This window comes from Microcaecilia unicolor, chromosome 4, assembly GCF_901765095.1.
Source record: "Microcaecilia unicolor chromosome 4, aMicUni1.1, whole genome shotgun sequence".
NCBI lineage: Eukaryota > Metazoa > Chordata > Amphibia > Gymnophiona > Siphonopidae > Microcaecilia > Microcaecilia unicolor.
Genome location: NC_044034.1, coordinates 308,373,108 through 308,397,644, shown reverse-complemented (window position 1 = coordinate 308,397,644; position 24,537 = coordinate 308,373,108). Strand labels below are relative to the sequence as shown.

The window sequence follows — 24,537 nt, the reverse complement described above, 5'->3', positions numbered from 1 at the left end:
CTATTCCCCTCCCCCATGCTAATACATGTTATGTAAGTGACCACTGGGGGAATAAGGCGGGGAGGTCATCCGTTAATCTCTCCAGTGGTTATTTCATCATTTAGGGCACCTTTTTGTGACTTAGGGGTATGTTTACTAAGGCGCATTGGTGTTTTTAACGTGCCTTTAAAGTTAAGGCGCGTTAAACGCTAACACACCAATACATTCCTTTAGGCATGTTAGCGTTTGACGTGATTTAGCATTTAATGTGCATTAAAAATGCTAACGCGCCTATAACACTCCTTTGTAAACACAGGTCTAAGTCATGATTGAACAGGTCTAGACCACACTGTCTAACTTTTAGCCCTGGATGCTTTTCCTTTGTTCCATTATGGCAGAAAACCATCCAAGTTTTGGGGACGTCCAAAATCTTGCCCCCAACATGCCCCCTTGTGATTTGGATGCACTACAAATGTACTGCATAGAAAACCATCTTAAAAATGGGTTTTGAAAAAAAAAAAAAAAACATCCATCTGCCGCTTTGTGCCACTTTTTGGATTTTTTTTGGGTCCATATACTAATTATTCCCTAAACTTGAATTAACATGAGTTGATGCTCATGAATACTCTCTAATTGGTAAATGAGACCCTAAATCCCTTTTGAAGTAATTTAATGAGGAAATTGTTTTTTTTATTTAAAGAAGAGAAAAAGGAAAGCTTTCCAACTTGTAACAAACATTTCTGTTAGGAAAGTAATCTATTAAAAACATGAAAGTCATAGAACAGGTTTGTGTACTGTCAGCAGGCCACCACCTTCAGGCCTTCCTGCAGGTATGAACTCAGCTGACCCTGGAAGGACCCGTCCCTGGACACAGCACTCCCAGAAGCAGACTCCAAAAATATGCTTAAAACTGCTTTATTCCTTCAGCAAGGCCAAGACATTTCCTCTTCCAGACTCCAGACTCAGTCCTTGGTTACAGCACATATCACCCCTTGTTCCCCCCCCCCACCCCCCCCCCCCCCCCCCCCCCCCCCCCCCGCCGGCCACAGTTTCGGGATACAGTTTAAATCATTCACTGCTTCCCCAGCGTAGCCTGATTCCTGGACACAGTTTTAAATCACTCACTGCTTCCCCAGCATGGCATGACTTCTGGACACAGTTTAAATCATTCACTGCTTCCCCAGCATGGCATGACTTCTGGACACAGTTCAAATCATTCACTGCTTCCCCGGCATGGCATGACTTCTGGACACAGTTCAAATCATTCACTGCTTCCCCAGGATGGCATGACTTCTGGACACAGTTCAAATCATTCACTGCTTCCCCAGCATGGCCAGGTTCCTGGACACAGTTCAAGTCACTACCTGTTTCTCCAGTCAGGACTGACTTCTGGCCACAGCTGAAATCATTCACTGCTTTACAGCACGGCACCTTTCTCCCCCTTGATTGGAACAGCTGCTTAATTTTTCTTCCAAGCTTTCCCCAGCCTTGAAGAAGGTTTGTTATGAAGCCTTTCAACTTCTTCCCTTATACCTGAGCTAGAGCAGCAATCTCCATGGGCTCACTTCCCCAGAAATCTTGGGCTTGGATCTCCTCTTCAACCTCTTTCTCCACCTCCCATTCCATGGGCTCCTCTCCCTTTATGGTCCCCAGCTGGTCCTCTCCCTCCTGATTATTCCTCCTCAGTCAATCCCTCTCCTCTCCCTCAGGATTCTGGGACTTGTAGTTCCCTTTCAGCTCCCTTTGCTTGCCCCCAGGGCTTTGCAGGGGTTCTTGAAAACTGTAGTCCTCCTCCCTTCTCCGGCTCTTGGGAAGCTTATGCCTCTGTGGGGGCGTGGCTTCCCAGCCCCTATGATCCTGGGATTTGTAGTTGGAATCCCGGGTATGAAACCTACCCATCTTGCTCCTCTTCCGGATCTCTGCTTCCCTGACCCTCAGGGGTTCCTCACAGTACTAACATTTAAGAGGACCAGAAAGAACATGTGCAAATAGGACAGATCTTTTTGATTTGCCTGCATTGTTTACACTGTACAAGGACACTTCTTTTTGAATTGCCTGCATTGTTTACACTGTACAAGGACACTTTTAACTAGGGATGTGCATTCATTTGAAATGAAATGATGACGTACTTTTTAAAAAACTGAAAGAAAATGAATGGAATTTTGTTCATTTTTATTTATTTTTTAAAAAGCTGACTGATGCTTAACCAAAACAAACAAACAAAAAAATCAACCAAAAAGCAAAACAACCAACAGCAACAAAAATGATGGTGCTCACCCCCAAATATTTGAGCCCTCCAGCCTCCAAACTCTCTTCTAATTGTGGAAATCTTCACAGAAATATTCAGACAGACAAACTCCAAAATAGTGCTATGTATTTAATTTATTTAGATTTTGCTCACACCTTTTTCAGTGGTAGCTCAAGGCAGGGGCATAGCCAGACCTCGGCGGGAGGGGGGGTCCAGAGCCCGAGGTGGGGGGCACATTTTAGCCCACCTCCCCCAGCCATCGACCCTCCCCTGAAACATTTGACCCCCCCTACTGCCGCCGCTGTCAACCGTCCCCCGCCGCCGCCGTTAGGCACCTTTGCAGGACGTGTGCAGGACGTCAGGAGTCAGTACTCACAGAAACAGATCAGCGAACATGCTGGAGACCGGCGTTGAAGAAGACTTCAGCTGGTGAGGGTTGGGGACCCCCGGCAGCAAAGGTACCTGGCGGCGGGGGGAAGGGGGGTCGAAAGTGGTGAGGGAGGGTCAGCGGCAGAGAGGGGTCAAAAGTAGAGGGGGCCAGGGCTAAATCTGTGGGGGCCCATACCCCTGTGGCCCCACCTAGCTACACCCCTGGCTCAAGGTGAGTTACATTTAGGTACACTGGGTATTTCCCTGTCAGGCTCACAATCTAATTTTGCACGTGAGGCAATGGAGGATTTAGGGGTCCTTTTACTAAGGTGCACCAAAAAATGGCATGCACTTTTGTAGATGCGTGTATTGTACACGTGCAGGTCCATTTTTTAGAGTGCCTGCAAAAACTGCCCTTTTTTTGGCCGAAAATGGACTTGCGGTGAAATGAAAATTGGCACACGTCCATTTTAGGCTTGAGACCTTACTGCTAGCCATTGACTTAGTGGTAAAGTCTAACGTGTTAACCGGGCAGTAATCATCAGCGCGTGTACAATGCCGATTACTGCCCAGTTAGTACCACATGCCAGAAATTTTCTAGGGCACATACTGGGTGTGCATAAAAATTGAAATTACTGCCTGGGCCACATGATAGTTCCCAATTGGCATGCATTAGGCGTGCGTATGTACCTACATGGCTTAGTAAAAGGTCCCCTAAGTGACTTGCCCAAGATCACAAGAAGCAGCAACAAGATTTGAACTGGCCACCTCTGGATATCAAAATGGGTGCTCCAACCACTAGGCCACTCCTCAATCTAAACATACAAAAAAAGTGCTTGCAGTATGGCCATATAACAATGGAGTCAATATTCATCCATCAGCAGTGAGTGTTTTTGCTCACCGCCAATGGCATCTTTCCTGGGACCTATATGAACTCTGGCTTTGAATATCTGGTTATTTTTAAGCCGGTTAAATTCTAGTGTAGAATTCCCCTCCCAGCTTTACAACCATCTTCAGGCACCCTTTTGTTTATATGTTTCTTAATTTAAAAAATAATTTTGAACCATCAGAAACAGCGTTGCTTTCTCTTCCCCTTGCAGTCAGAATGAAACATTTGCAAGCCACAACCCAGTACTTTTTGTTCCCCAAAATCATCACAGGTTATAACAACAATGTATTAAGATTTGATAAGCTGTAAAGGGGTCCGCTTCCTCTGCTCTGGGTTGGGGCCGGCAGCCCGGTTAGGCTCACAGGTTTCCAGCAAAGAACCAGACTGCCAAATGGACTTAAGACTAAAGTGCTTTATTCTCAATTTAGTTCCACTCTCAAAATTGAAATGCAGTTCACAAACAGGATTCAGGCCAGGTTCACAATTCCAGCCAACATTCAGTTCCTTAACAGTTCAGGCCCACTTCCTTTGCACTACCCCCTCTCTCCCTCAGAAGGGCTCAGTCAAAGTTCAGCTTGCTGTTCTATACATCCCAATAATTCAACCCTTTCACAAACAGTCTCTTCAAAGGAAACCACTACTTAATGCCCCTGTCCTCTTCACAGCACCCAGGAGGACCCTGTACCAAACAGGGCTGGCAGCTTTCCTCCTACCTCACAGCACCATACCCCTGTGGCCTCTCACACTGCCTTCATGTGCTGGACAGGGCTACATTTACATTCTCACACTCCATGGCAGCTTACTCTCCCCCCCCAGGGAAGCTCCAGTGGCAGGCCCTTTCCGTCCTCCACCTACTCCATGGCAGCTTCTCTCTCAATCAGTTTCCTCTCCCTCCAGGTGGCTGGGAGCCACCCAGAAATCTCTCCTTCTCTCACAGCTGGAGGGAATTATATACCGGCGATGCAGCTAAGGGACCGAGCTTCACCTCCTCTTCTCCCTCTAGTGGGGAAAGGAGTAACTGGCTCCCCTAGCACTGAGCCACTGCTCCCCCTGCTGGAGTTGGAAATCCATTCCACCCTTTTGGGGCTACCCTCCTCTCGCCTGCTTGCAAGGGCTTCTTGGAACTGTAGTTCAGGGATTATCTGCTTCTCTGTGGGGCCCCGAGTGCTAGCTTTGTCAAAAAGCTCACATTTTAAAAAAGTGATTACAATGCCAACTGTTGCTCCGAGCTACAAAGCTATGTAGATTTTCGGTAGCACTCCTTTTGCTTCTGTGGCATAATGTGTCCTCCCTGCCTTTGTTTCATCCCTTCCAACCCCACCTCATTTAAAATAGACCAATATATTCTGCTAAATTTACCTCAGTGATTGCTGGCTTTCCCTTACTTCTTTGCAACTAATGATTCTCAGTGTTTATTCCAGATTTCCTTAATTTTGTTACTATTCTAACCCTATTATCTTTGCTGGGAGGTTGTTCCATGTATCTTCTACTTGTTTCATGAAGATAATTGCACCTTGTGTAATTGATAATTCTCTTGGGGTAGTGTCTCCAAATGGGTTGGTTTTGTGCATACCATGACAGTAATGAACATCGCTCCAAAGCCAGGGTATGTGAGGTAAATTTGGTGATGACACAAAGTTGTTCAAAGTTGTTAATTCGCAAGAGGATTGTGAAAAATTGCAAAACGACTTTTTGAGACTGAGAGACTGGGCATCCAAATGACAGATGAAAGAGGAACTCAAACTATAGATATGTGATGCAAGGTTCCATATTAGGAGTCACTGCCCAGGAAAAGGATCTATGAGTCATTGTTAATGATACGTTGAAACCCTCTGCTCAGTGTGTAGCGGTGGCTAAGAAAGCAAATAGAATGCTAGAAATTATTAGGAAAGGAATGGAAAACAAAAATGAGAATGTTATAATGCCTTTGTATCACTCCATGGTGCAACTGCTATGTCTCAAAAAGAGGTATAGCGGAATTAGAAAACGTACAGAGAATGGTGACGAAAATGATAAACGAGATGGGACAACTTCCCTATGAAGAAAGGCTAAAGCAGGGACCACTAGAGGGATTAAGGTATAACCCCCCTTACTCCCCCAGTGGTCACTTAACCCCTCCCACCCCCCAAAGATGTACATACTAGGCTCTATTACAGCTTCAGATGTTATGGTCAGTCCTATTAGAGTAGCAAGCAGGTCCCTGGAGTAGCCTAGTGCACTGTAGAGAAGGGGACCCAAGCCCATATTGTAACCAGGGTTAAGAAATAAAGGGTTAAGAGAAAATAAAAAATACTTACCTGGGTCTTGGGAAGCAGTGGGGGTGTGCTGCAGGAGGCAGGGTTTTGTTTTTGGGCCGATTGTGGCTGGATTGCGGGGGGGATGCGCTGTGGGAGGCAGTTTTGTTTTGTTTTTTTGGTGGAGGAAAGGGGAGGTTTGCGCCGTTGTTTCAGGGCGCTGCCCGAGTCTTGGGGTCGCGTCGGGGCCGATGACGGGCCCATTTTGATAGTCGGGAGCGCTGCAGGAGGAGAGTGGCGCTCCCGAGAGATTTTTGGGGCCATCCGGTGCCTCCTCTGGAGGGAGAAGCGGCGCCGTTGTTTTTGGGCTCCCGGGGACGATTGGGCATGTCCCCGGGAGCGAAGAGGAGCAGCGCCGTCATTTTTTTTGATGGGGGTAGCGAGCGGGGCCTGCCTGGCCCGAGGGAGGAGCGTGAGAGGTGTGACGGGGGTGCGCGCACGCGCACGAACTGTTTTTCGGCAGGAGCTCCGGCGAGGCCTACAAGCCTGGGCCTCGATTTTTAAGCCGGAGCTCCAGAAGAATCGCGGTTTTTGGGGCAAATTTTTCAAAACGCTCCGTTTTTGCCCCAGGACGTCGGAGACCGGAACGGATGGAAGGCTTAACGTGAGGGGAAATTCTACAACAAGGTAAGGGGTCGTTTGGCCCGGAAATTTGATTGGTTAATTTTTAAATTGTGAAAATAGTGTTTTTTATTTTTAAAAAATCAGGGGTTTATTGGTTTTAAATTCTATTTACATATTTGGGTTCAGGGTATTTTTCTTTATTTTTGTGGGGGGTTACATTTTAAATTTTAATATTTTTTGGGGGTGTTCTGGTGTAGTGTGGGTTTTAAAGGGGTTAATTACATGGTAAAATTTTAAATTCGACATAGCAGGTAGAGGGGAGGGGGATTGAATTTTTAGAGTGGGTTTTAAATTATTTTGGGATTTTTGAGGGGGGTTTAGGAGAGATAATTGCGGGCGGACTGTAATAAGGGGTATTTTTAAATTTTAAAAGCAGGATTTAATAGGGAATGGGAAGTTTAATTAATGTAGAAATTTTGGGGTGATTTGGATATAGTTTTATAGGGTTTTTATTTAATTTTATTAATTTTCCATTAGTTTCTATGGGGTTAAAATGGGGATTTTGCACTGCTGGCCAGAATTCCGCTGGTCAGCAGTGGAGATTGGAATGTTGGTACTAGTCAGGGATTGGCTGGAAGGGTCTTGGAACGCAAGCCAAGGCTGTCTTGGAACGCAAGCCAAGGCTGGTTACCAAGGCAACTGGGGAGTTGCAGTTGGTCAGAGTAGGATTGATGGTCAGAGAGAGTGGAGGTGCTGAGGAGGTGCTGGTAGTGAGAAGAGGGTTTTAATGGTAAAAGATAGGATATTGGGAAAGGTTTCTGGTGATTGATGGTGAATGAAAGTGAGGTGTGTAAGGAAGGTGTGATTTATAGAATAAGCTTTAAAATTTTATTAGGATAGGGTGAATGTAGTAATAGGGTAAGAGTTAAGGGGAATTTGATAAGAGAGGGTTATTAGTGTAACAGTATTAGTAGCTTAAGGAGTATTTGGTAAAGGGTTTGGGAATAAATTTAAAGTTTAATTCAATGGAAGTAGAGTTATAGCTTAATGGGTAGTGAATTGAAATAAGAATTTGAATAGTGTAATAAAAGAATTGTGTGGGAGTGATTGTGTGAAAGGGACAATCAATCTCTCTCACCACAAGTTCAGGGAAAAAAAAAACCTAAAGTTTAGACCTGGAAGATAGGGAACATTTAATTAATTTTATTTTTGAAGAATAGTTGGCCACAGTTTTCCATATATCACTCCTTAGCTAAACTGGTTTCAGTTCAACCCAGGAAGAGAGGGTTTTGCCCCCATTTCATTTTGTTAAGGAAAGGTTTAGAATGAAAACTTCACAGAAACAAAGCAACTGTTGACAACGGGCCCCCACGCAAGAAAGACGGCGACAAGAACGGAGTGTGAACCAACGACAGCTAAGTGACATTCTGGGACACAAAAAGTGTTTAGAAGTAAAGAGAGAAAGACTAATAGGGAAGAAAAAAAAAAACAATACTTACCTTACTTCATTGGTGAGAGGGGTGGGCTGCTTACGGAGACCTGAAAAGAGAAAAGAAAACACCAAAGAATCAAATTCAGGGAAATACTCACAAAGAGAGAGAAAATACAGAGAAAATTTGGGTTTGCTAAGGTTAATTTGTACTTATCTGATTTTGGGGTGTGTTCTGACGAAAGCGAACCTAAAAGAGAAAAGAGGTACAAAAATAAGATAGCACAACAAGAGAGTTAATCTGCACATTGTATTACAATTATCTACTTTCAATGTTATAATATTTGTTATAGAAATTTCTGAAATTAAAGTTGACTTATTGTTTGAAAATCTTAATATTGTGTTGGTTCTGGTTAATTTAGAAAAGTATCCAATTTAGTTTATTTTTCCTCCCACATCTTTTTGAAAGGGTGGGACGAGGTTAGTATTCCTGCACCATCCCCTGAGCTCCGTGTGGTACCCAACATTAGCCACGACTACTAACAACAGGTGTTGGGTAAACCTACACAGATTGTGAAAAGGATGAGGCTTGTGTATGATGATGAAGCTCCCACCTCAGGTTCCCAGATCCCTCTTTCACTCAGGGTGAGCTGGTTCTCAGTATGCAGATTTTATGCAAATTAATGTCCTACCCCTTTCTACTCGGGGTGACCTGCTTCTCAACAAAGGCAAACAGAGTCAGGTCTTATCAACAGGATTTTTCATACAAATCTTTATTCCAGCCTCTGGGGCACACTTCTCTTAGCTTAAAACACTTTCACAAGCTTGAACAGTTCTTCTTGCTTAACCAGTTCATTTCTTCCTACTCAGTGCAATCTTCCATTTTAAATATTTCTTCTTCCTGAGCCCTCTCTCACAAGCCTTGGGCTCAGTCATAGATTTCTACTTGCACAGTTCTGACCCAACAGAGTTCTTCCCACTGGGCCCACTCACACAGGCATTTGGACTCAACATTAACTCAGTCCCGGACACATAGTCCCTCCTTGTAGCACCCAGCTCTAGACACCCAGTCTTTTCCTCTGGGACACCCAGTACCTCTTTGCTGTTCCAGACACACAGTCTTTTCACCACCAGGACATAGGGCTCAGCCAATACTTCACAAGGAGATCCTTCTGCTTAGCTACCAGCTCTCCTCTCCAGCCCCTAGCTTTCCTCCTCCCCTCCTCACAACTCAGGAGGGGTGTTAAGTAGTTAATGGCCAAACAGGACCCAGCCCCTAACCGGCTGCACCTGTTCCCTCCTCCAGGACTCTCCCCGGTCCTAGCGACCTCCAGCTATACCTGCCCTTACTGGCTCCCTTCAGCAACTCACCCAGCCCTTCTCCCTGGACATTTTTAGGGCAACAGCGCCCTCTAGGGGCCTAACCAGGGTAGGACAGCCTCTTCCTTCTTACATACCCCCACCCTTAAGATAATTGCTGCTCCATCTCAGCAACTCTTTTAGCCTTTTCCACTGAGGAGCAGCAATTCTTCACAAAGGGCTTACACTTTTCCAGGCTCATCCCTGTTCTATCCCTGGGCCTTACCAACCCCCCATCTATCTAGGCTCCTCATCCCCCTCTTAGCACACCCCATGGCCCCAGGCCCTTCCCATTCACCAGGCCTTGAGGGGCTCCCACTGCAGCGGGCCCTACCTGACCCTATTCTCCTGCAGTCCCCTCCCACCTCTTGGGCGCCCGACACTACCATGAGCCCTCCGAGGGAGGGGTCACCTAGCTCGCCTAGGTCCCTTATCTTCCTCTTAGCACCTCACATGGCTTGGCCCATCCCCCCATTCCCGGGGACCTGAGGTGCCTGACCGCAGCAGGTCCTGTCTGACCCTCCAACCGCGGCCAGCCTAACCACAGCAGGTCCTGTCTGACCCTCCAACTGCGGCCACCTCCTACCTCCTGGGGCTTCCGACCTCACCACGATCCCTCCGAGAAAGGGGTCACCTGACGACTCTTCTCTTAGCACCACACATGGCCCGGGCCCTTCCCTCTCACTAGGGTGCCCGCCCCCACCATGCTCCCCCAGGCTGGGCCCCTGCAGTAGGTCCCTTTTGACCCTCCCCCTGCAAGTCCCAAAACCTGGTTCTTAATGTCCAGCTTTAATAGATCCTCTCCAGCGATACTTGACTCAGGTGAGTGTTCTTGCCTTCTCCTCTCCAGCTTCTCAGGCCTCCATCCTTTCTGGCCGTCCGATGGGGTGCAGCCTGCAAGCACACAAAACAAAATCCAAGTGTGGCCTGTTTTCTCTCCTGGCCCTCTCACTTGTGCTGCACATCCCTGTGTGTCCGCCTCCCCCTCCGGGGAAGGGGCTTGTGGCCTCCTCCATCCCCTACAGCCACTCCCAAACCTCCAGTTCTCACTTACGTATCCACTCTCACCTCCCCCCTAGATACCCTTTACCTGGGGTAGGTGAGCAAAGCGCTTTTGCTAGTGTTGGCCCCCTCGACAGGCTTCTGGAACCACCGCCTCTGGAACCTCCAGGGACACCGCCATCTCACGCCGACCCCTCATCTGGTCTGATCTGGACTCCGCTGCTCCCACGTGGATGTTCAGTGAATATCCCACCGCTGCCACCATTTGTGAAAAGGATGAGGCTTGTGTATGATGATGAAGCTCCCACCTCAGGTTCCCAGATCCCTCTTTCACTCAGGGTGAGCTGGTTCTCAGTATGCAGATTTTATGCAAATTAATGTCCTACCCCTTTCTACTCGGGGTGACCTGCTTCTCAACAAAGGCAAACAGAGTCAGGTCTTATCAACAGGATCTTTCATACAAATCTTTATTCCAGCCTCTGGGGCACACTTCTCTTAGCTTAAAACACTTTCACAAGCTTGAACAGTTCTTCTTGCTTAACCAGTTCATTTCTTCCTACTCAGTGCAATCTTCCATTTTAAATATTTCTTCTTCCTGAGCCCTCTCTCACAAGCCTTGGGCTCAGTCATAGATTTCTACTTGCACAGTTCTGACCCAACAGAGTTCTTCCCACTGGGCCCACTCACACAGGCATTTGGACTCAACATTAACTCAGTCCCGGACACATAGTCCCTCCTTGTAGCACCCAGCTCTAGACACCCAGTCTTTTCCTCTGGGACACCCAGTACCTCTTTGCTGTTCCAGACACACAGTCTTTTCACCACCAGGACATAGGGCTCAGCCAATACTTCACAAGGAGATCCTTCTGCTTAGCTACCAGCTTTCCTCCTCCCCTCCTCACAACTCAGGAGGGGTGTTAAGTAGTTAATGGCCAAACAGGACCCAGCCCCTAACCGGCTGCACCTGTTCCCTCCTCCAGGACTCTCCCCGGTCCTAGCGACCTCCAGCTATACCTGCCCTTACTGGCTCCCTTCAGCAACTCACCCAGCCCTTCTCCCTGGACATTTTTAGGGCAACAGCGCCCTCTAGGGGCCTAACCAGGGTAGGACAGCCTCTTCCTTCTTACAAGATACAACGGAGCGCAGGGGGGTGGTGACAATATCCCACTCTGTTACATTTGTGAGCCATCCCAAACCCACCAAAAACCTACTATACCTACATACAGGTGACACTTGCAGGCATAAGGGCTATTGTAGTGGTGTACAGTTCAGCACAGTAGATTTTAGATTTTTGGTGGGTTTTGGAGGGCTCACCATACAATATAAGGAGGTAACAGTGAGATGTGTACTTGGGACCTTTTATGTAAAGTCCACTGCATGCCGCCTAGGGTTCCCTCTAGCTCTTCTGGGATGTCTTTGTGGCCAGTCTACTAAGAATACTGGCTCCTTCTACATTCCAATGGCTTGAGCACTGAGCACAAAAATATCTAGCAAATGGCGATTTTCGCAAAAAAAGAGACTTTTCCAGGTTCAAAAATGGCTATGTTCGCTACTGGAGTTTTGGAAGTTTTCTGTAAAATGTTCAGTCATATTTAGACGTCATTATTAAAAATGCCCCTCCACATCATAGAAAATGACAGCAGAAAAAGACCATCAGGCTCATTTTCGAAAGAGATGAACGTCCATCCAGTGGCGTTCCTGGCCTGGATGGCACCTGGGGCGGATCGCCGATGTGCCCCCCCCCCCCCGCTAAATGACACCTCCCCCCCAGCGAAATGACACCCCCCCGGGTGCAAGCCACTGGAGGGGTGCCGTGGTGCGCGCCTGCTCCGAGTTCGCTAACTTCGCTCGTTCGCTGCAGCTCCCTCTGCCCCGGAACAGGAAGTAACCTGTTCCGGGGCAGAGGGAGCTGCAGTGAACGAACGAAGTTAGCGAACTCGGAGCATGCGCGCGCCACGGCACCCCCCCCCCCCCAGCGGTGTGCACCCGGGCCGGACCGCCCTCACTGCCACCCCCCTTGGTACGCCACTGCGTCCATCTTCCGACATAAATCAGAACAAGGACGTCCATCTCCCAGAGACGTCCAAATCGGTATAATCGAAACCTGATTTTGGACGTCTCTAACTTAAGACCATCGCAAGGATGTCCAAATTTCAAGGGGGCATGTTGGAGGCTTGGTGAAGACCTAAAGTAAAACTTGGACATTTTCACCTGGACGTGTTTTTTTAACGAATAAGGCACAAAAAAGGTGCCTGAAGTGACCAGATGACCACCGTTACTCCCCCAGTAGTCACTAACCCCCTCCCACCCTCAAAAAACATCTTTAAAAATATTTCGTGCCAGCCTCTATGCCAGCCTCAGATGTCATACTCAATTCCTTGACAGCGCATGCAGGTCCCTGGAGCAGTTTTAGTGGGTACAGTGCACTTCAGACAGGCGGACCCAGGCCCATACTCCCCTACCTGTTATGTTTGTGTTAGAAACAGCGAGCCCTCCAAAACCCACCACAAACCCACTGTACCCACATCTAGATACCCCCTTCACCCGTAAGGGCTATGGAAGTGGTGTACAGTTGGGGGTAGTGGGTTTTTTTTTGGGGGGGGGGGATTGGAGGGCTCAGCACACACGGTAAGGGAGCTATGTACCTGGGAGCAATTTATGAAGTCCACTGCAGTGCCCCCTAGGGTGCCCAGTTGGTGTTCTGGCATGTCAGGGGGACCAGTGCACTACAAATGTTGGGCCCTCCCATATCCAAATGACTTGCATTTGGATGTTTTAGACATGGACGTCTTTGGTTTCAAAAATCGCCAAAAGTCAAAGACGTCCATGTCTAAGGATGTCCAAGTCCAAGGATGTCTTTGGTATTTTTGAAATGAAAGATGGACGTCCATCTTTTTTCAAAAATATGGTTCTTCCTACCCCCAGATTTGGACGTTTTACAAAGACGTCCAAATCCCAACTTGGACGTTTCTTTTGAAAATGCCCCTCCATATGACTCAGTCAGTCTGCCCATGCATACCATCTATTATCTCTGTCCATCCATACCATCTACTATCTCTTCCTCACCCTAAGAGATCCTATGTGCTTGTCCCATGCTTTCTTGAATTCAAATATTGTACAGTTTTTGTTTCCACTGCCTCCACCAGGAGGTCATTCCACAAATTCATCGTTCTTTCTGTGAAGTATTATTTCCGTATTTTACTCCTGATTGTATCCACTTTGATTTTATCATATGCCCCCTCTTTCTGGAGCTTCCTTTCAATTGAAAGACTTGCATCCTGTGGATTTATGCCATGGAGGTATTTAAATGTCTCTATCATATCTCCTCTCAACTGTCTTTCATCCAAAGTATACATATTGTGGTCAATATTCAAGGTGATTTGAGAGAGGCTCCTGACTGATTAAATCATGTTCACTGGACCAGCAGCTGATATTGAATGGCATATAACCATGCAGTGCCAGAGTATTGGCTCAGATTGTACAAATTAAATCTGATCAGTGGAGGGGCATTCCAGGAGCAGAGTCAGAGAGGAATTGGGAGGTGTGTGGGTACTGGTGATATTTTATTTTTTATTTTTATTACATTTGTACTCCACGCTTTCCTACTCATGGCAGGCTCAATGCGGCTTACATGGGGCAATGGAAGGTTAAGTGACTTGCCCAGAGTCACAAGGAGCTGCCTGTGCCTGAAGTAGGAATCAAACTCAGTTCTTCAGTTCCCCAGGACCAAAGTCCACCACCTTAACCACTAGGCCACTCCTAGTGGAACATTGGGCTGTACTTTGAAGCTCGATGATCCTTGCATGCTAAATATTCAGTGCTGTGCCCGCATAGCTAGTGACCAGGTAGGACTCCACAAAAGACTGTCTTAACTTTCATGCTTAACTGTACAGGTGGTGACACTGAATATCATCCAGCTCCCTCATAACGTTTGGATAGTGGCCTGATTCCTCCTCTGTTCTCCCCTCTCTCCCCCACACAAACAATATTGAATCTCCCTTCCAACAACCCATCTAAGAGCATGGACCCCTCAACAAAACCTTACCCTCCTCCCAACCCCCCTTTAAAAAGAAGTTCCCCTCCCAAAAGCCCACCCACTTCTGACCCTCCACTAAAAGCAACCCATCTCCTTTACCATTCCTCCTAAAATGCCTCCTCCCTCCTAAAGCATTTCACACCCACCTCTCGGACCCCCAAAACCACATTAGTATCAATGGTGCTCTAGAAGGTTAGGCTGGGCAAGTGCAAACCTCAATTACCCCTGTTCCTGCTGTCTCCATTTCAAAATAGCTGCTACGCTTTCTAGCTGTAGGTTTATGGTACTAGAGAGGTTGCAGTAGATATTTTGTGACTGGAGCCAGCATGTGCAGGAGTGATCAGGATTTGCTCCTGCTGAACCCACCCCCTAGACCACTAGGGATTCTACAGTAGGCCCATGGGGCCTATACAGTGGTGGAAATAAGTATTTGATCCCTTGCTGATTTTGTAAGTTTGCCCACTGACAAAGACATGAGCAGCTCATAATTGAAGGGTAGGTTATTGGTAACAGTGAGAGATAGCACATCACAAATTAAATCCGGAAAATCACATTGTGGAAAGTATATGAATTTATTTGCATTCTGCAGAGGGAAATAAGTATTTGATCCCCCACCAACCAGTAAGAGATCTGGCCCCTACAGACCAGGTAGATGCTCCAAATCAACTCGTTACCTGCATGACAGACAGCTGTCGGCAATGGTCACCTGTATGAAAGACACCTGTCCACAGACTCAGTGAATCAGTCAGACTCTAACCTCTACAAAATGGCCAAGAGCAAGGAGCTGTCTAAGGATGTCAGGGACAAGATCATACACCTGCACAAGGCTGGAATGGGCTACAAAACCATCAGTAAGACGCTGGGCGAGAAGGAGACAACTGTTGGTGCCATAGTAAGAAAATGGAAGAAGTACAAAATGACTGTCAATCGACAAAGATCTGGGGCTCCACGCAAAATCTCACCTCGTGGGGTATCCTTGATCATGAGGAAGGTTAGAAATCAGCCTACAACTACAAGGGGGGAACTTGTCAATGATCTCAAGGCAGCTGGGACCACTGTCACCACGAAAACCATTGGTAACACATTACGACATAACGGATTGCAATCCTGCAGTGCCCGCAAGGTCCCCCTGCTCCGGAAGGCACATGTGACGGCCCGTCTGAAGTTTGCCAGTGAACACCTGGATGATGCCGAGAGTGATTGGGAGAAGGTGCTGTGGTCAGATGAGACAAAAATTGAGCTCTTTGGCATGAACTCAACTCGCCGTGTTTGGAGGAAGAGAAATGCTGCCTATGACCCAAAGAACACCGTCCCCACTGTCAAGCATGGAGGTGGAAATGTTATGTTTTGGGGGTGTTTCTCTGCTAAGGGCACAGGACTACTTCACCGCATCAATGGGAGAATGGATGGGGCCATGTACCGTACAATTCTGAGTGACAACCTCCTTCCCTCCGCCAGGGCCTTAAAAATGGGTCGTGGCTGGGTCTTCCAGCACGACAATGACCCAAAACATACAGCCAAGGCAACAAAGGAGTGGCTCAGGAAGAAGCACATTAGGGTCATGGAGTGGCCTAGCCAGTCACCAGACCTTAATCCCATTGAAAACTTATGGAGGGAGCTGAAGCTGCGAGTTGCCAAGCGACAGCCCAGAACTCTTAATGATTTAGAGATGATCTGCAAAGAGGAGTGGACCAAAATTCCTCCTGACATGTGTGCAAACCTCATCATCAACTACAGAAGACGTCTGACCGCTGTGCTTGCCAACAAGGGTTTTTCCACCAAGTATTAGGTCTTGTTTGCCAGAGGGATTAAATACTTATTTCCCTCTGCAGAATGCAAATAAATTCATATACTTTCCACAATGTGATTTTCCGGATTTAATTTGTGATGTGCTATCTCTCACTGTTACCAATTACCTACCCTTCAATTATGGGCTGCTCATGTCTTTGTCAGTGGGCAAACTTACAAAATCAGCAAGGGATCAAATACTTATTTCCACCACTGTAGGTTAGTGGAAAAGTGGGGATGAGGCTTTATGAGGGGGAGGCATATCAGAAGGATCTGGGAGGGGGAATGGTCTGGGAGGGTCAGGAGGGGGTGGGCTTTTGACATTGGTGATGCTCTTGGGGGAGTTGTGAACAGAAATCCAGGGGGCAATTGGCATAGAGTGGTTGGGGAACTGAGTGGGGGGGACTGTGGGGAGCGGAAGGAGGGATTTGGACCAGAAAGGGGGATTATTTATGGGGATCTGGAAGATTCCCTTAACAAGTCCTGGCCAATATTCAGCTGAGATCTGCATAAATGTCTTATGCATGCCCTGGCTGAATATCAGCTGAGAATTGCGTAATTCTGGTGAGCAGGACATGTCCAGTCATACCCAGATATTCAATGTTGGTGCCCAGACATAGCCCAACACTGAATATCTGGGTCTACTTTAGCCAGCAGTGGTTAGTGATTAAAAAAACACTGACCACCACCAGTTGAATATTGACCAGATTGATGTCTTTAAGTCTGTCTCTATACGCTTTATCGTGAAGACCACTGACAATTTTAGTAGCTGCCCTCTGGACCATCTCCATCCTGTTTACATCTTTTTTACAATGTGGTCTCTTTAACTGTATGAGTACTGTAAATGGGATCTCACCATAGATTTATACAGAGGCACTATAACTTCCTTTCTCCTGGTGGCCATTCTTCTCCCTATGCACCCAAGCATTCTTCTGGCGTTTGCTATTGCTTTTTCTACTTGTTTGATCACCTTAAGATCATCACACATGTTCTATTCTTTCTTTTGGGTGAGTGGGAGTATAATCATTAGGAGAGGTTTGACTACAGGGTGGCGATCTCTTCAAGGGAGGGGGACTTTGATGGGGGAATTTATGATTGGGGGAGTCTATTCAGGTGGGGGATAGGGCTGTGATTGGGGGGGTGGAACATTGGGCTGTACTTTGAAGCTCGATGATCCTTGTATGCTAAATATTTTTTCATCATTTTAGGTCTATAATGTGCTTTACAGTGTGCACCCGCTATTCACTGCAAGCCATATTATGGAATTTACATACTAATTAGCTGCTTTACATGCATTTTCATGATTTGCATCTCATTGCTATGTATCACTAGGTAACTTATTTAATGCTACATTAGGGTGAGAAACCCAGGATTAGAGCCCTTTAATTTATGTTAAGGAGCTAATAATGTGGGTTGTTGCCCTAAAACAGCTTGAAAACTTAAGAACATAAGAATAGCCATACTGGGTCAGACCAATGGTCCATCTAGCCCAGTATCCTGTTTCCAACAGTAGTCAATCCAGGTCACAAGTACCTGGAAGAAAACCAAACAGTAGCAGCACTCCATATTACCAATCCCCGGGTAAGCAGTGGCTTCCCCATGTCGTCTTAACAACAGACCATGGACTTTGCCTCCAGGAACTTGTCCAAACCTTTTTTAAACCCAGATAGGCTAACTGCTGTAACCACATCCTCCGGCAACGAGCTCCAGAGCTTAACTATTCTTTGAGTGAAAAAATATTTCCTCCTATTTGTTTAAAAGTATTTCCATATAATTTCATTCAGTGTCCCCGGTTCTTTGTACTTTTTGAAAGAGTGAAAAATTGATTCATTTTTACCCATTCTACACCACTCAGGATTTTGAAGACCTCAATCATATCCCCCCTCAGCCATCTCTTTTCCAATCTGAAGAGCTCTAACCTCTTATGTCTTTCCTCATATGAGAGGCATTCCATCCCCTTTATCATTTTGGTTGCTCTTCTTTGAATCTTTACGTATATCTTTTTTGAGATATGGTGACCAGAATTGAATGCATTACTCAAGGTGAGGTCGCACCATGGAGCATTACAGAGGCATTATAATATTCTTGATCTTATTTACCATCCCTTTCCTAATAATTCCTAGCATTCTGTTTGTTTATTTTTTTGGCTGCTACCGAATCACTTTACATTTGTCCACATTAAATTTCATCTGCTATTTGGCTGCCCAGTCTTCCGGTTTCCTAAGGTCTTCCTGAAATTTTTCATAGTCTGCTTGTGTTTTGACAACTTTGAATATTTTTGTGTCATCTGCAAATTTAGGGGCCCTTTTACAAAAGCCATGAAGGGCTACCTCAGGTTTGGCGTGCGGTGATTCATTCCTACTGCCAGGCTACATGGGAGCCCGACGATAGTACTGACCCCCACCACGCAGCATTTCTGGTGCCAAAAAATTATTTAAAACTTTTTAACACTGGGGGCTTACCTGGCGGTAATCGGGCAGTGCTGGGTTAGTGCAAGAGCCCCTACCGCCTCCTAAATAGGAGGTGGTAAGGGTCTCCCTGGAAATGGCCTTGTGGCCAATATTACACTTACTGCACCGCCATTTCCATTTAAAAAAAAGCCCTTTTACTGGTGGTAGTAAAAGGAAGCCTAGTCGCATAGCAAAACCGCACACCGATGCCACCGCAGGTGTCCTTTTACCGCCATTTGGTAAAAGGACTACTTAATCACCTCACTTGTTTGAACTTCCAGATCATTTATAAATATGTTAAATAGCACTGGTCCCAGTACAGATCCCTGCAGCACTCCACTATTCAGCCTCCTCCTCCAATGAGAAAGATGGCCATTTAACCCTACCCTCTGTTTTCTGTCCAATAACCAACTTCTCAGCCACAAAAGGACATTGTCTGCTATCCAATGACTTTTTAATTTTCTCAGGAGTCTCCCATGAGGGACTTTGTCAAAAGCTGTCTGAAAATCTAGATACACTACATCAACTGACTTACCTTTATCCACATGTTTATTCATGCCTTCAAAGAAATGAAGGAAATTGGTGAGGCAAGACTTCCCTTGGCTGAACCCACACTGATTCTGTCCCATTAAACTATGTCTGTCTGCGTGTTCCATAATGTTATTCTTTATAATAGTTTCCATTACTTTGCACCCCTGTAGTTTTAAATCTAGCCTTGTATTGTACTGGTAGCCAGTGAAGTTTTTGCAGAAATGGTGAGATGTGGTCATGTCACTTACAACCTTCTTTCTATTTGTGGTGCTGCAGCATTCTGAATCAACTGGAATCAGACCAATGTAGAGTGCATTACAGTAATCCAGTCTTGATGTTATCATGGAGTGAACCACTGTGACAAGACTTGCTTTCTGAATGACTGGAGAGAGGCAGTTTAATTGTTGCAGATGATAGAATCAGCTCCTGAAAGTTGCTGGGATTTAGGGGATCAGTATAAAAGTATCCCAGTGTTCCCGATTTGTGATTTAAAGGTTTGCATCACCCAAAAGAGATTTTGATGTTAGGTATGTGATCGCTTGTGTTAGGGACCCACAAGAGCTCAGTTTTACTTGGGCTCAGGCAAAATTTGTTGTTTTTAGCCCGTTCTTGAATTTGTATTATACAGGTGTTTTGAAGGAATAGCAGTATTGGCGAAGAAAAATGATTTCTTACAGACTTTAATGCAGTCATACATAAAAAATGAACTCCCAGTTACTATAGCACTGCAGGCTTACTTTACCTTTCTACAAGCACGGACAAGTTTTCTCAGCAGAGCTTTTCTCCAGATGTGCATTCTCAACTCTACAAATACTTCAAGAATGAGTGTGCAGAGGCTTTCCCTGGTAGATTTCTAAAAGAATTAATTCTCTTCTATATACCAGATTTTTTTATTCAGTTCACATGCTTCTTCAAAATGGAGCAACAGCCAGCAGATAAGTCCAAGTGGATTTACAAAAGCAGCAATTAGCCATTATAAAGCTGAGAAGCTGGACTTTTGTTTCAGCTAATGCTGTGCTCTGCACTCTGTCCAGAAGTTTGCCATGGCTGGTATCACCAGCATTTTATTTATTCAGGCCCACAAAGAAAAAACTAGAGCCCTGGTCACCAAGTTTCCAGAGGGGTGTCAACATTTCAAATAATGGCTTGGAGTTTTGTTTCTGACAGCCAGAATTATATTAGGAAAAACAAAATATGAAAGTGCTAAACCCTTACGAGAAAAGCTACATTGGCTCCCACACAAAGAACGCATCATGTTCAAAATCTGTACCCTAGTTCACAAAATCATTCATGGTGATGCCCCAGCCTACATGTCAGAACTGATAGACTTACCACCCAGGAATGCAAAAAAATCATCCCGCACATTCCTTAATCTTCACTTCCCTAACTGTAAAGGTCTAAAATACAAACTAACACATAAGTCAACCTTTTCCTACTTGAGCACACAATTCTGGAATGCGCTGCCGCTCAATTAAAAAATGATCTATGAATTAACTAACTTCCGCAAACTTCTGAAGACCCATCTCTTTGACAAGACATACCACAACGACCAACACATGTGAACTTCCACACATGTACCCAGAACTGTCCTACAAAATTTACTTGTTATTCTACTATCATGTTTTATCATTATCATGTTACCCTAGATCCTTCTGCAATACCAAATGTCTAATTTTTACATATTTCCACTATTATGACATATTGTAAGCCACACTGAGCCTGCAAAGAGGTGGGAAAATGTGGGATACAAATGTAATAAAATAGAATTAAATAACTAACTAAATAAATACATATTATCATTGCTCCTACTTCACTAGCAGGGTTGACCATATAGTCCATGGCACAGCACACTCTTGTTTGAAATGTCTGCACATCAAGGCTGGCTGGAGTTTGGCATACTGCAGGAATAACATAGTTAATTTGGGAGATGGAAGGTGACTGCTGCAGCACTGAGGGGACATGTCAGAGGAGGTTTCCTGTGGCACAGGTTCCCTTGGTACTGCCCACGTATACTGTCTGAATTGGGTGAGGGAGGTTTACAGAGCAGAAGGTTTAAAACAAACAAAACAAGACATCTTATAATTGTCTCTTTTACTTTCCTACCATCAGCGCTGAATATTTAGCTTGTACTTATTAAGACTGCATTCAGTGGTGTGCTGGAAAGTTTTTAACAACAAGCTCTCTCTCTGGGCATAGCCAACCATACAATTTGGGGGGCTGAGGTGGATTGCAGTAGAGGTCTGTTTATTAAAGTGCAGTGCCAGTAAAATTACCCCTGCAACTACTGCCACACCCCAAAACTATCCTCTACAATTGGCACACCACAGCACAAATTTCCCATCCCCCTGTAAATATCCCATCACCCTGCAAACTGCCCAACTCAAAAATCTACCCCTGCAACTGCCCCACCAGCTTCCAAACTACCCTTACCCCCCAAAAAACTACCCTTTGCAACTGCCCCACTATTCCATAAATTATTCCCACCCCTAAAAAAATAACCTTCCCCAAGCCCCCTCCCCCCACACAAATGCCTTACCTGCAAACTGCCCTATCCCAGATACTACCCCTGGAAACTGCTCAACTCTCAAAAATTACCATATTCAACTGCCCTACTACCCCACAAATTATCTCCACCCCAAAACTACCCCTTCACTATTGCATCACTACCAATCTGCAAACTGCCCCACTATCCAGCAAACTACCTCCCACAATTGTCCCACCACCCCACAAACTGTCACCACTCTAAAAATTATTCCCCAACTACTGGCTGCACCACTCCACAAACTGCCCCACCACCAAACAGTACTCCTCAGAATTACTCCACCAATTTGCAAACTGCCTCTACCCACATATACGTACTAGCTCTCAATGCTGCCCCACCACCTTGTAAACTTCCTCATTCACCACCAACTGTCCTACCACCCAGCAAGTCACCACTATCTGCGAATCCACTCCCACACAACTGGCCCATCACCATGCAAACTGCACTGATCCACAAAAACACCCCTTACAACTGCCCTGCCACATAGCAAATTGCTCCTGCCCTCCTCCTCCCCCCAAATTACTGGCCTACAACTGGTCCACCATCCCACAAACTGACCCATCCTCAAAAACTGCTCCCCCACAACTGCCTCCTCCCTATAAAATGCCTTTTCCCTGGACTGGTGCAAAGGTATTGAGCACCCTAGGCAAACTTACAGCTTTGTACCTAATTTGCAGCCTCACCCAATTAACTTTCAGGTCCTTAATCTGCCCCACCCACAAAGATGTCATGCTTTTAAATAGTACACTTTATTTATTTATTGAGATTTACTAACCACCTTTATGAAGAGATTCACTCAAGGTGGTGTACAATGCATTTAGCTTGACATCACTTAAATTTATATTAACTCAGCAATAGTAAATAGACCAAATGTAAGCTTAAAACACAAATAAAGCAATAAGGTAAACATGGAAGTAGGCGAATTAAATTCTATCAATAGCAGTAATATGATGCATTAACACTAGTGTATACATTAAAAGAATACAGTAGAACATTCATATACAAGAAATATGATAAATGTCAGTGGCACAATAACAGACATCATGGAAGAACTTTTATGTTGTTTATGTGCAAATTTGTGTTTGTGTGTATGTCTATATATCAAACACACAAATAATGAGGGATTTTCCAAAAATCATTTACCACATCAGTGGACATTTTGGAAACTGCCCACCCTTCATGCAGTTAAAAGTACAGATGTACTGAATTCTATAAAAATTGCTAAAAAAAAAATCATTGTGGAAAAAATAACCGCTAAGCGGAATTCTATAAAGGTTGCGTGCCATTTATTGAATTATGCTTAGCGGCCATTTCCATGCCATTTATAGAACCTGCCTAGATATTTTCTGAACTGTTTATAGAATCTGCCTAAATTTCTGTGCTATTTATAAAATGATCTAAAATATTGGCGTGTAATGATTTCATGACATCATGCCTGATGGGACAGTGAGAAATTGGCATCCAGACATTGGCAGCCAAACTTCAGTGATGCTGACACCTTGCTGTTGGCCAGGATCTTACTAAAAAAAGGAAAAGCTGTACTTCACCCTCCCAGGCCACAGGAAGAGATCCTACCTAAGATAGAGGAGTGCCTGGGAGCAGCTGATAGTACAATATAATGCAAAAGCCTCATTCACCAGAGATGAAAGCATATTACTGTGCACAGGTTAAGCTCCTGGTTGCATTGGTCAGCTGTACCTGGGACAGTGCAGGGTTAATGGCTCAAGGTGACAAGAACTTGTACTGGAATTTGAGCAGGCCACTCCTGTATGATCAGTCAAATATTCTAACCACTAGGTTACCTCTTCTCCTGTGTAGCAATGCCTCTATAGAATGGGGAAGCCTCCTTCCCTAGGGATGTAAGTGTATAATGCAAGCAAATTACAGTGTAGTTCAGAGACAGCAGTAGGAAGGGGGACAGGTTCTGTTGAAGGCCATTCATTTAAGGTTGGGATGCTCCACCCTCTACCTTCCAGCAAAATAGAGAATGTCAGTACAGCTGTGAGAAGGAAGCTTCCCGAAGTTTAGAAAATTCATCCTGAAATAAAGATCATACCAGACTTGTAAAAGAGGAAACACCTCATAACAGCAAACCACCTTTTCCACACAGAGAAGATGTCCCATTTCAGAGTAGCAGAAATCAGGCAGCTAATTGGGCACCAAAATTGTCCATGGTTTTTGATATCACCAGATTCTATGATAAACTTTATAGCCCACCCCTACTCAAACATAGTTTCAGATTACCAGTTCCAGTAGTGTGATTTGCACCTGCCACCCCTTCAAATCCGCACCTCATCTGCTGCATAGTTTAATATCTCAGCCATTTGTACTGATTCATTAGTAGAGCAGCATGTTCATGACAGAGTGAAAGGCTACAGAGGAAATTGGAGGGTCATGGGATAGGAGGAAATGTCCTATTGTGGATTAAAAACTGGTTGAAGGATAGGAAACAGAGAGTGGGGTTAAATGGGCAGTATTCACAATGGAGAAGGGTAGTTAGTGGGATTCCTCAGGGGTCTGTGCTAGGACCGCTGCTTTTTAATATATTTATAAATGATTTAGAGATGGGAGTAACTAGCTAGGTAATTAAATTTGCTGATCACACAAAGTTATTCAAAGTCGTTAACTCGCGACAGGATTGTGAAAAATTACAGAAGGACCTTACAAGACTGGGAGACTGGGCGGCTAAATGGCAGATGACATTTAATGTGAGTAAGTGCAAGGTAATGCATGTGGGAAAAAAGAACCCGAATTATAGCTACGTCATGCAAGGTTCCACGTTTGGAGTTACGGACCAAGAAATGGATCTGGGTGTCGTCGTCAATAATACACTGAAACCTTCTGCTTAGTGTGCTGCTGTGGCTAGGAAAGCGAATAGAATGTTGGGTATTAATAGGAAAGGTATGGAAAATAAGTGTGAGGATGTTATAATGCCGTTGTATCGCTCCATGGTGCGACTGCACCTTGAGTATTGTGTTCAATTCTGGTTGCCGCATCTCAAGAAAGATATATTAGAATTGGAAAAGGTGCAGTGAAGGGCGACTAAAATGATAACGG

The 24,537-nt window shown here is 45.3% G+C and overlaps 1 long non-coding RNA gene across 1 annotated transcript; it reads left to right on the top strand.

Annotated features, from left to right (window-relative positions):
- Positions 1–4,554: 4,554 nt before the first annotated feature.
- On the top strand, positions 4,555–23,965 carry LOC115468091. Its single transcript, XR_003941821.1, has 3 exons — positions 4,555–4,660; positions 17,480–17,486; positions 23,955–23,965. It is a non-coding gene; the product is annotated as an uncharacterized LOC115468091 (long non-coding RNA).
- The last annotated feature ends 572 nt before the right edge of the window (positions 23,966–24,537 follow it).